The sequence below is a fragment of the Protopterus annectens genome, chromosome 2.part0 (genome assembly GCF_019279795.1).
Source record: "Protopterus annectens isolate FY-2018-M chromosome 2.part0, PAN1.0, whole genome shotgun sequence".
NCBI lineage: Eukaryota > Metazoa > Chordata > Ceratodontiformes > Protopteridae > Protopterus > Protopterus annectens.
Window position 1 is genome coordinate 405106017 of NC_056728.1, and position 9323 is coordinate 405115339.

The 9323-nt window shown below is 39.5% G+C and overlaps 1 pseudogene; it reads left to right on the forward strand.

Annotated features, from left to right (window-relative positions):
* Positions 1–560: 560 nt before the first annotated feature.
* LOC122792739 lies at positions 561–1209 on the forward strand (annotated as a pseudogene).
* Positions 1210–9323: the final 8114 nt, after the last annotated feature.

The following is a 9323-nucleotide window of genomic DNA, read 5'->3' on the forward strand; positions in this document are numbered from 1 at the left end:
TTGGAAAATGAAAAATACTCTTTCTTTCACTGAATTCATTAATTTAGCAAAAAATGCCTGTAAAAAAGAATTGTCAACTGCCAAAATGAGAACTTCATATATTACTCACCAGTTTAGAGTTTGGTCAAATTAAGTGATTTGCTTGACAGTTGTTAATGATTTAGTTTTCTATGTTTGATTTTGTTGTGGACATCTGTAAATAGTTATGTTTTTGTTCTATTTATCTTTAAATCATTTTGTATAAACTTTGTTTTAAAATTAATAAAAAGTGGTTTAAAAAGAAAATAAGTGGTTAAGCAGTTTCTATGATACCCTCCATTAGAAACCTGCTCCCTATTAGTTGTTAAGAGAAGCATCTCTGTGGTTTCTGTGTCTGTTTTGCATTTCTCAAGAACTCTGCAGTTCCCTTCCTTGACATGTCCTCTTATAACGTCAACCCTAACAACAGTTGAAACACCACTATAATAATTGTGTTTCAATACTTCCATATTACTCCAAATAAGCTAAGATGTTCATGTTTCAAGGTCCATTTGCGAAGCAGGCCCTCAGCTTCAAATGTTATGAGCAATTATGTGCCCCAGCCAGCGCCTCCTAGAACTACATATGCTGTGTCTATGTCAAATGAGTCTGAGGAGGAGAGGCAGTTCAGGCATGTGTTCCAGCAGATTGCAGGAGAGGATATGGAAGTGAGTCCATCAGAGTTGAGTAATACTCTCAATAAAGTTGTTTCAAAACGTGAAGACTTGAAGACTGACGGTTTCAGCTTAGAATCCCGCAGAGGCATGGTTGCTGTTATGGATAGTGACAGCACCGGCAAGCTGGGTTTTGATGAATGTAAGTATCTTTGGAATAATGTTAAGTGTTGGCAGGGTATTTGCAAGCAGTTTGATAGAGAGATCTGGTGCTATATCAGCTGATGAATTACCAGCAGCGTTACAGGCAGCAGGTTTTGAAGAGGTGGTGAAACTAATCGCATGCAGATATACTGAAGAGAATGGAAGCATAGATTTTGATAGCTTTATCTATTGCCTTCTGCATATGGATGCCATGACCTGAGCTTTTAAGGCACTGGATAAAGACAATAATGTAACAATAACTTACCAGACTAGTTGCAGCTCACCATGTATTCTTAAGTGCACTAAATGTGGAGAAGAATGAAAGATCATAATAGTTTACTGCAGATGAATCCCTTGTACTGCAATTTGTAATCCTTCTGAAGATTACTTTTAGCTATGCTTATCTGCTTCGTTAACTTACCATTTAGGTGACAGCTGTTTTTTTTTATTTTGTTGTCCAAAAAGAAACATAAAATGTTTGTATTATACTTTGTTAGGCATGTTTAATTAAGTTTATGCAGTAGCTTTTTAGTCTATTTTTACTGGGTTTGTCCATGTGTTTTGTGCTATATATATTTTACTATATTCAAATTGAACAACTTGATTAGAAAACATTCACATTTGCCTTTTATTTTGTAGTGCCAGTCATCAGCTGGGCATTTTTATATCCGCAGTTAAAAAACAGTTTACAAAATGTGTTCTGCAAGAGCTGTAATAGTGAGCATTGTGATGAACTTTCACTGTACTGCCCTTAACAAGTGAGCATGTGTTGCAGAAATCGTTGTATAAGCATGAACGGGCAACTGTAAGTTGAAAACAGGTGTCTTCCTTCAGGATGGTGCTATTTGACCCTGGCCAGTAGATTCCATTTTCAAGATGTATTGCCTAAGACCTCTTCTTTCATAAACCACTATGAATAAAGCTAATTTCTTGGAAAAAAGTAGGGTGTTGTCTCTTGGCTTTCACACTTATTTCTAACCCAGTTTCATAGTTCAAAATAACTTTTACCCTGACAGCAACACAGCTCTATTACAGCTATAACTGTTCAACAAGAACTGTCATGTTTTTATCATGCAATGCCAAAAAGAAACAACTCAAGCTTTGTACTGTACTACCAACTGTTATCTAAGTTTATATAAGTCCTGATACATACTGATAAGTTTTATATTGTCTATGTATGCTACTTTTATCATTTGTTTTTTTTTTTACATTTTTGCATATTTCCACTTTAAAAAAATGTTGTCGTGTCTATAGTTTTATTTGAGTGTATTAACTGTGGAGCTTTTCTCCCTGGGCATCCACTGAAAATGGGTTCCTGACCCAATGGACTTTCCCAGTCAATAAATGTCAATAAATAATAAGTTTGTTTTCCAAGCTCAGGAAACATCTCTCTCTCTCTCTCTCTCTCTCTATATATATATATATATATATATATATATATATACACACACACACAAACACACACACACACACACACACACACACACACACACACACACACACACACACACACATGGATTACTGACACCAGATGACCTAAATTTCATTTGACTGACAACTCATTTCATCGACTCCCATTTCACCAACAGCTTGCAGTGCTGAATTTCAACATACTAAATCTTAAACCATAGACAAGCACACTTATAACACCAATAACCAACCCTTTCCATAACTTAAACACTACTTACTTACCCTTTTAACAGAAATGGGACAATGTATAACCAAACTTGGTAGGAACTGTGCCTCCCACACATCCCCAATTATGTATATACTAACTCCAGGATCACACTACAGTGGGGAAAAGGGCATATACCTTTAACTTGCCTTACAGCACTGGACACGCTGCCACTACTGCTGGGAACACACAATACATTTGCAAAATTACTTTAGATACTTCCCATAAAAATGTAAAGAGACAAACCCACATTTAGGAACACTACTCACTACATAACTATCAGAATTCTAACAGTCAGCACTGTAAGTTACAGTAATTCTTTTTATCACCAGCAAGTCACAGGTGAAGGAAAACCCACAACAAGTTTATGTCTTAAATGTCGGTGAAATGGGAGTCAGTCAAATGAGTTGTCAATCAAATGAAATTTAGGTCAGTTGGGTGTCGGTCAAATGAGTGTCAGTCAAATGAGTTTTAGGTCAATTGAAGTAGACCCATATATATATATATATATATATATATATATATATATATATATATATACACACACACACACACACACACACACACACACACACACACACACACACTCCAGGCAGACCTATTGTGTCGGGCATAGGTTCTCTGACTGAACCCTTGTCAGCATTTCTAGCTAAATATTTAAAACCATTACTGACTTCGGTCAGAGCAAGGATTCAGGACACAACACAATTTCTTCAAATCATATCGAACACACAATTGGAGCCTGGATGGCTAATGTGCACCCTGGATGTAAAAGCATTATATGCGAGTATTCCCCATTGGGCTGGTTTACAAGCTTTACATTATTGGTTGGAACATGCTGCCATATACCCTCCTGGATTTAATACTCTACTGGTATGTATGGCAGAACATGTCTTGAATAAAAATGTCTTTTACTTCCAGGGTGAATGCTACTGGCAATTGCAAGGCATTGCTATGGGAGCTTCTTTTGCTCCCATATATGCGGATCTGTTTATGGCCTTTTTCGAGGAATGCATGATCTATGATCCCCTTCATAACCTCTATCAAGTAGAAATAGATATCTGGTGTAGATATTTGGATGATTGATGGATGGTGTGGCGGGCAGATGGGGCATATTTGCAGGAATTTTTGGAATACCTCAATGACAACTTGTGGGGTATTGAGTTTACTCTAACATCACATTATGACACTATCAATTTTTTGGATGTTACGGTCTATAGGAATGAGGATCACACTCTCATTACCAAGACTTTTAGAAAATATCCTCAATACAATACCTTGCTCCATGCATCTAGTATGCATCCCCGCCACACCATCCGCAACATTCCTAAGTCACAATTCATGCGTATCAAAAGAATCAGTTCATCTGAACAGGAGTTTGAACATGTCAGACAAGACTTGCATAAAAGGTTTTTGGATAGGGGATATAGGGAATCAGATATTGCCAGAGCTAGTGAATGGAGTACTGCTCAGGACAGGGGCACATTGTTGGAGTATAAACAATGTAGGACCACACAAGAAGGTCAAAATCTCAGGTTCGTGACAACCTATGAACACAACCATAATGTCATCAGGGATGTATTAGATACTCATTGGAATATACTCTTGGCCAATGATGAACTTATAAACTAGTTAGGCCCTAGATGCCAATTCTCCTACAGACGTGGGAAAACCCTGAGTGCTCTCTTTTCGCACTTCAAGCATAAGGAGAGTGGGGGAGCAGTATACCAACAAATGACCATGACTGGGGACAAACTACCGGGAATGTTCCCATGTGGACATTGTGGGTCATGTCAATTTGTGAGCAAATTGAAACAATTTACTAGTGCCAACACCAGCATGGTATATGATCTATGGGTTTTTGGAAATTGTGGTAGCAGTTTGATAGTCTATTTAGCCACATGCAAATGTTCTGACTTTTATGTGGGTCAAACTTCCCGTTCATTGAGAATTAGGATGTCTGAGCATAGAAGTGATATCCGAAACAAAAGAGAAACTAATGCTCTATAGAGACACAGCATCAAACATGCCAATGCTGAATTCAGGTTCATGATTATTGATAAAATCATTGGAGATAGAAGTAACCAACAGGGCTGGCACACAATTCTTAATAGTAAAGAAAAATATTGAATCATTATTTTAGGGGTGCTTTTTTCCCCAGGACTCAATGACCACTTATGAAGGACATCATGGATTATCATGTCTATCTTGGGGATGATCTTCATGTATGCGTATACAATTTGCTCTATATATATTACATGTTTTTTATATATATTATATCTTAATATATAATAGATTGTTTATATGTAATTCAAGTTATTGCATTTACACATATTTAGTTTGTTTATAAGTGCATGTCTTTTCAAGGCATGGGCAGGACACCACAGATTGTTATGCCTCTGTTTGTTGTAGTTATGTAAACCAAAGTTTTTTATTGATCACATTATTGTGTATTCATATATATATATATATATATATATATATATATATATATATATATATATATATATTTATACATATATATATGCATGTATGTATGTTGGTTTTTGTATGTTATCACATGTATAAATAATTTTTCCATATCTATTTTATATTTACATATGTATAGACATCATTACTAAAATATGACATCAGTTTATTGCTTTATTTGTAAGGCTCCATGTACTGTTTTTCAGCTTTGTATTTCTGGGTTGAACCCTGTCTGTCATTGGTTGGGGGTGGGTATAAATAGCCTAATCATGAATATGTTTGTGATGCTGTTTCACTGAGGAAGGCTGGGTAGCCAAAACCAGTCTGAATAAAGTATTTCATTTATTTACTTTATTTTGTCTACAAGTGCCTTATGTACTCTTTATGCTGGCCTCATTAGAACATAACACATTTCCCACATGCTTTTCGGAGACTTGATGTATTGTTTTGCAAATTTTACCTGGGCCTGGATGTTTTTCTGTGTAAGAAAAGGGTTCCAACTTGCAATCCTACCCATAGTCCAGACATATGGAGAATACAGGAGATTGTTGTCACATGTAGTACACAACCAGTACTTACCAGAAATTCTTGCACCTCCCTCAGTGTTGCTGTAGGTCTCTTGGCAGCCTCCCTGACCTGTTTTTGTCTTGTCTTTTCATCAGTTTTGGAGGGACATCCAGTTCTTAGCTACATCACTGTTGTCCCATGTTTTCTCCACTTTTTGATGACTGTCTTCACTGTGTTCCATGGTATATGCAATACTGTGGAAATTATTTCTACCCTTCTCCTGAATGATACTTTTCAACAATGAGATCCCTTTGATGCTTTGTAAGCTCTCTGTGAACCATGGCTTTTGCTGTAGCAGGCAACTGAGTAAATGTCAGGAAAATCCTACTAGGACAGCTGAACTTTATTTGGGGTTAATCAGAAGAAGAATATGACCCTAGCGCTGAGTAGCATCCTGCCTTCACCCAGAATGATATCACGGTATAAAGACAAAATTATTGACTTCAACAATTGGCTAAGGTTCTGGTGTCATTCAGAGGGGATCCAGTATCTGTCTGCCTGGGACGACATGATCGACAAACCACAATGCTTTGTCAGAGATGGTCTGCACCTGTCGCCCCCTGGGGTTCAGGTTACTGGCTAAAGCTCTTGCCACCTCTATAGTGCCTTTTTTTAAGCAGGTTTCAAAGGACAAAACCACCACCATAACAGATACAAGCATTCAAAATCTGAAGGTAATGCTACTCAATGCTAGAAGTCTAAATCTCAAAATGCACTCTCTCGAGGCACTCCTAAAAATGGAGAACATTGATATCTGTGCAGTAACTGAGACATGGTTCAAGGCTCCAGAGAGCACCCCTGCAATACCAGGCTACAACTCTTACCACACTTTTCGGCCACCAAACCAAGACCGAAACACTGAAGGTGGAGGTGTGTCCATATTCACCAAGTATATTCACACCTCCAGGCTGGTTGCCCAACACAATGCATCTGAAATTCTCCAGGTGCAACAAACACTAGGTAAGACTGCAATCCAAGATTCTCACTACACCTTTCTAAACATACTGGAAAATATTAAGATATAACCAAACATCCTAATACTGGGTGATTTCAACTACCCTGCCATTAAATGGGAAAAACTACTTTGGTACCAACACCTTTTCCCAATGGTTCTTGGAATTCATAAATTCCAGTGCCCTGCATCAACTAATCTATAGTCCCAGCAGGGACTCCAATATCCTAGACCTGGTCATTACCAACATGGGAGATAGATGCTCCACACCAGTGGTCACCTCCTCATTGGTCAGGTCTGACCATAAGCAAATCACCCTTGACATCCACATCCCAACCCCACTCCCCAGTAAGGAAACCTCCATAAAAAACATCTCCAAAGCCAGCTTCATGGTACTCAAGTCAGAAGTGACAAACTTCATGACACCCATGCAGACGGGAGCTGAATGTTTGACTGCTGAATCCTACACTAAGGCACTGTATGAGCCCATCCATTCATGCATGAATCTTGACATCCCAAATAGAACCAAGACACTTGCCTCCAAAAAAAAGGAAGCCAATCTGGCGGTCCTCTGCCATAAACAAACTATACAGCAAAAGGAAGAATATGTTGCAGAAAAAGGAAAATTGCAGGATGCAAAAAACTCCCTTACCAGCCTCAGTAGGAAGATAAGATCCCTCATAAAATCGTCCAAAGCTAGTTACGCAAATAAAATTGCCAAAGATTCCAAAGACAACCACAAAGCATTCTATAGTTATGTCAAGAATCTAAATGGCAATGCTCAGATCTGCTGTGAGCTACAACAGAATGGCATTAAATCCTGGCAGATTGATTAAGTGCAAACTTCACCCCCCCGTCTCACCCCTTAAAGGGCCCATCTCAATTCCAAAAGATTGCCATATTCCGGTAATCACAGCCACACATGTAGAAACTGCATTCTCCAAAGCTAAGAATACAGCATCCATGGGTCCAGACAACATCCAGGGCTGTGCACTACATGAACTACAAAATGAACTGGCACCTCACCTAAGTGTCATGTTTAAGCATGGCCTCACCTCAGGCTTTGTGCCCACTGAGTGGTGCACAGCTACAGTTATCCCACTCCACAAGGGGTGATCCACCTTGGACCCTGAGAATTACTGTTCCATCAGTCTGATGAGCCTGATCTGCAAGGGCATGGAAAGCATCATCATGGAACTTATAAACAAAGACATTGGCAACCTTCAAACACTAAACCCCACCCAGTTTGGGTTTGTGAAGGACCAATTTTCTCTCCTGAACCTGATTGACTTCTTTGAATCAGTTTCCAGAGCTGTGGATGAGGGCAAGGCAGTCCACACAGCCTATCTGGACCTCGCCAAGGCCTTTGACAACATCCCCTACTCTGGAATCATAGATAAACTTACTAAGCTGGGCATAAATCCCTACGTCACTTAATGGGTTGCCAACTGGCTTACTGACAGAACCCAGACTATAAAAGTAGCTGACTCCAAATCCAGGGACCACTCTTGTTTGGCATCTACTTCTCTGAAGTACAGGCTAACACTAAGGGACTCCGGCTAACAAAGTTTGCAGATGACTGCAAACTGGGAGCCATTATTGAATCCCCAAATGATGTGGATATCCTACAAAAGGGCCTTACAGAAACAGGTGATTGGTGCCAGAGCCATGGGCTCAAGCTTAATGCCAAGAAATGTATAGTTATCCCCTTTGAGAAAAACCATGTGCCCATGAATTACCGGGTATTTATTACAATCGAATTGCCATAGTTGGCCAACTCCACCGCCCGCTATGTACTGCCTACCCAAACAAAATAAATGTGAATATATTACTATATATGCACTTACCTTAACCCACACCCTAACCCTAAGATCAGTAACTTTTGCACATTTAAGTTAGGGAGCTATACCAGATAAGGGAATATCCTACTGATGTTTTACCTCACTGAACATGGTGTGGACAACTATGGCGACTCGGTATTTTGAATTTCCTGCTTAAGGACATTCAGTGTTCATGCGGTTCGCTGTTTATGTGTTGGCCTTTCGGGATTCACGTAAGTGAGATTTCGTCATTCTAATATAGACCCCTGAATTACCACATAGGTGGCAGTACACTAAATACTGAAAGTGTGATGAGAGACTTAGGGACACAGGTGGGCAGTGGTCTCACCTTCTATACCCACATCGCCACAACAGTCAAGAAATCCTTCTATGTGGCACACCTCATCACTAAGGGCTTTTCATCCAAGAAAAAAGGAGGTAATTGTCCCACTGTAGTCATTCTTCATTAGACCCATTATAGAGTGCAACGCCCCATTTGGTATGTACCTCACAAGACATCTGCAACAGCTGGAAAGGCCACAGAAATACCTCACTAAAATATTCACAGGCCTAAAGCAGATGCCCTATGCTGACCGTCTAAAAAAACTATCCTCTGTACATATTGTCTACTCAGAGGCAATCTCTGCTTAACATACAAAGCCATATCAAACCCTGAGTTGCTGGACATGCTCCACTTAAAGAAATCCAAATCCCTCAGAGCCACATGCTCCGGGATCTAAACCTTGTCATCACAATAAACAAAACATACTGGAGGGATAGGTTCCTGACACAGAGACTCCCCATACTCTGGACTAGACTGCCCATACATGTCAAGCAAAGCGCCTCCTTGGCCCTCTTCAAAAGGAACCCTGACGATTGGATGGGAGATCAGAAATTCACCCCGGGGATCACGTCAGTCGCCCTGCTAGACAGGTGTACAGGGAAGTAAATATTATGGGAAGAAATATCCAGGGGATTGTTATGGCTAGGCTTGTACAGGCTCT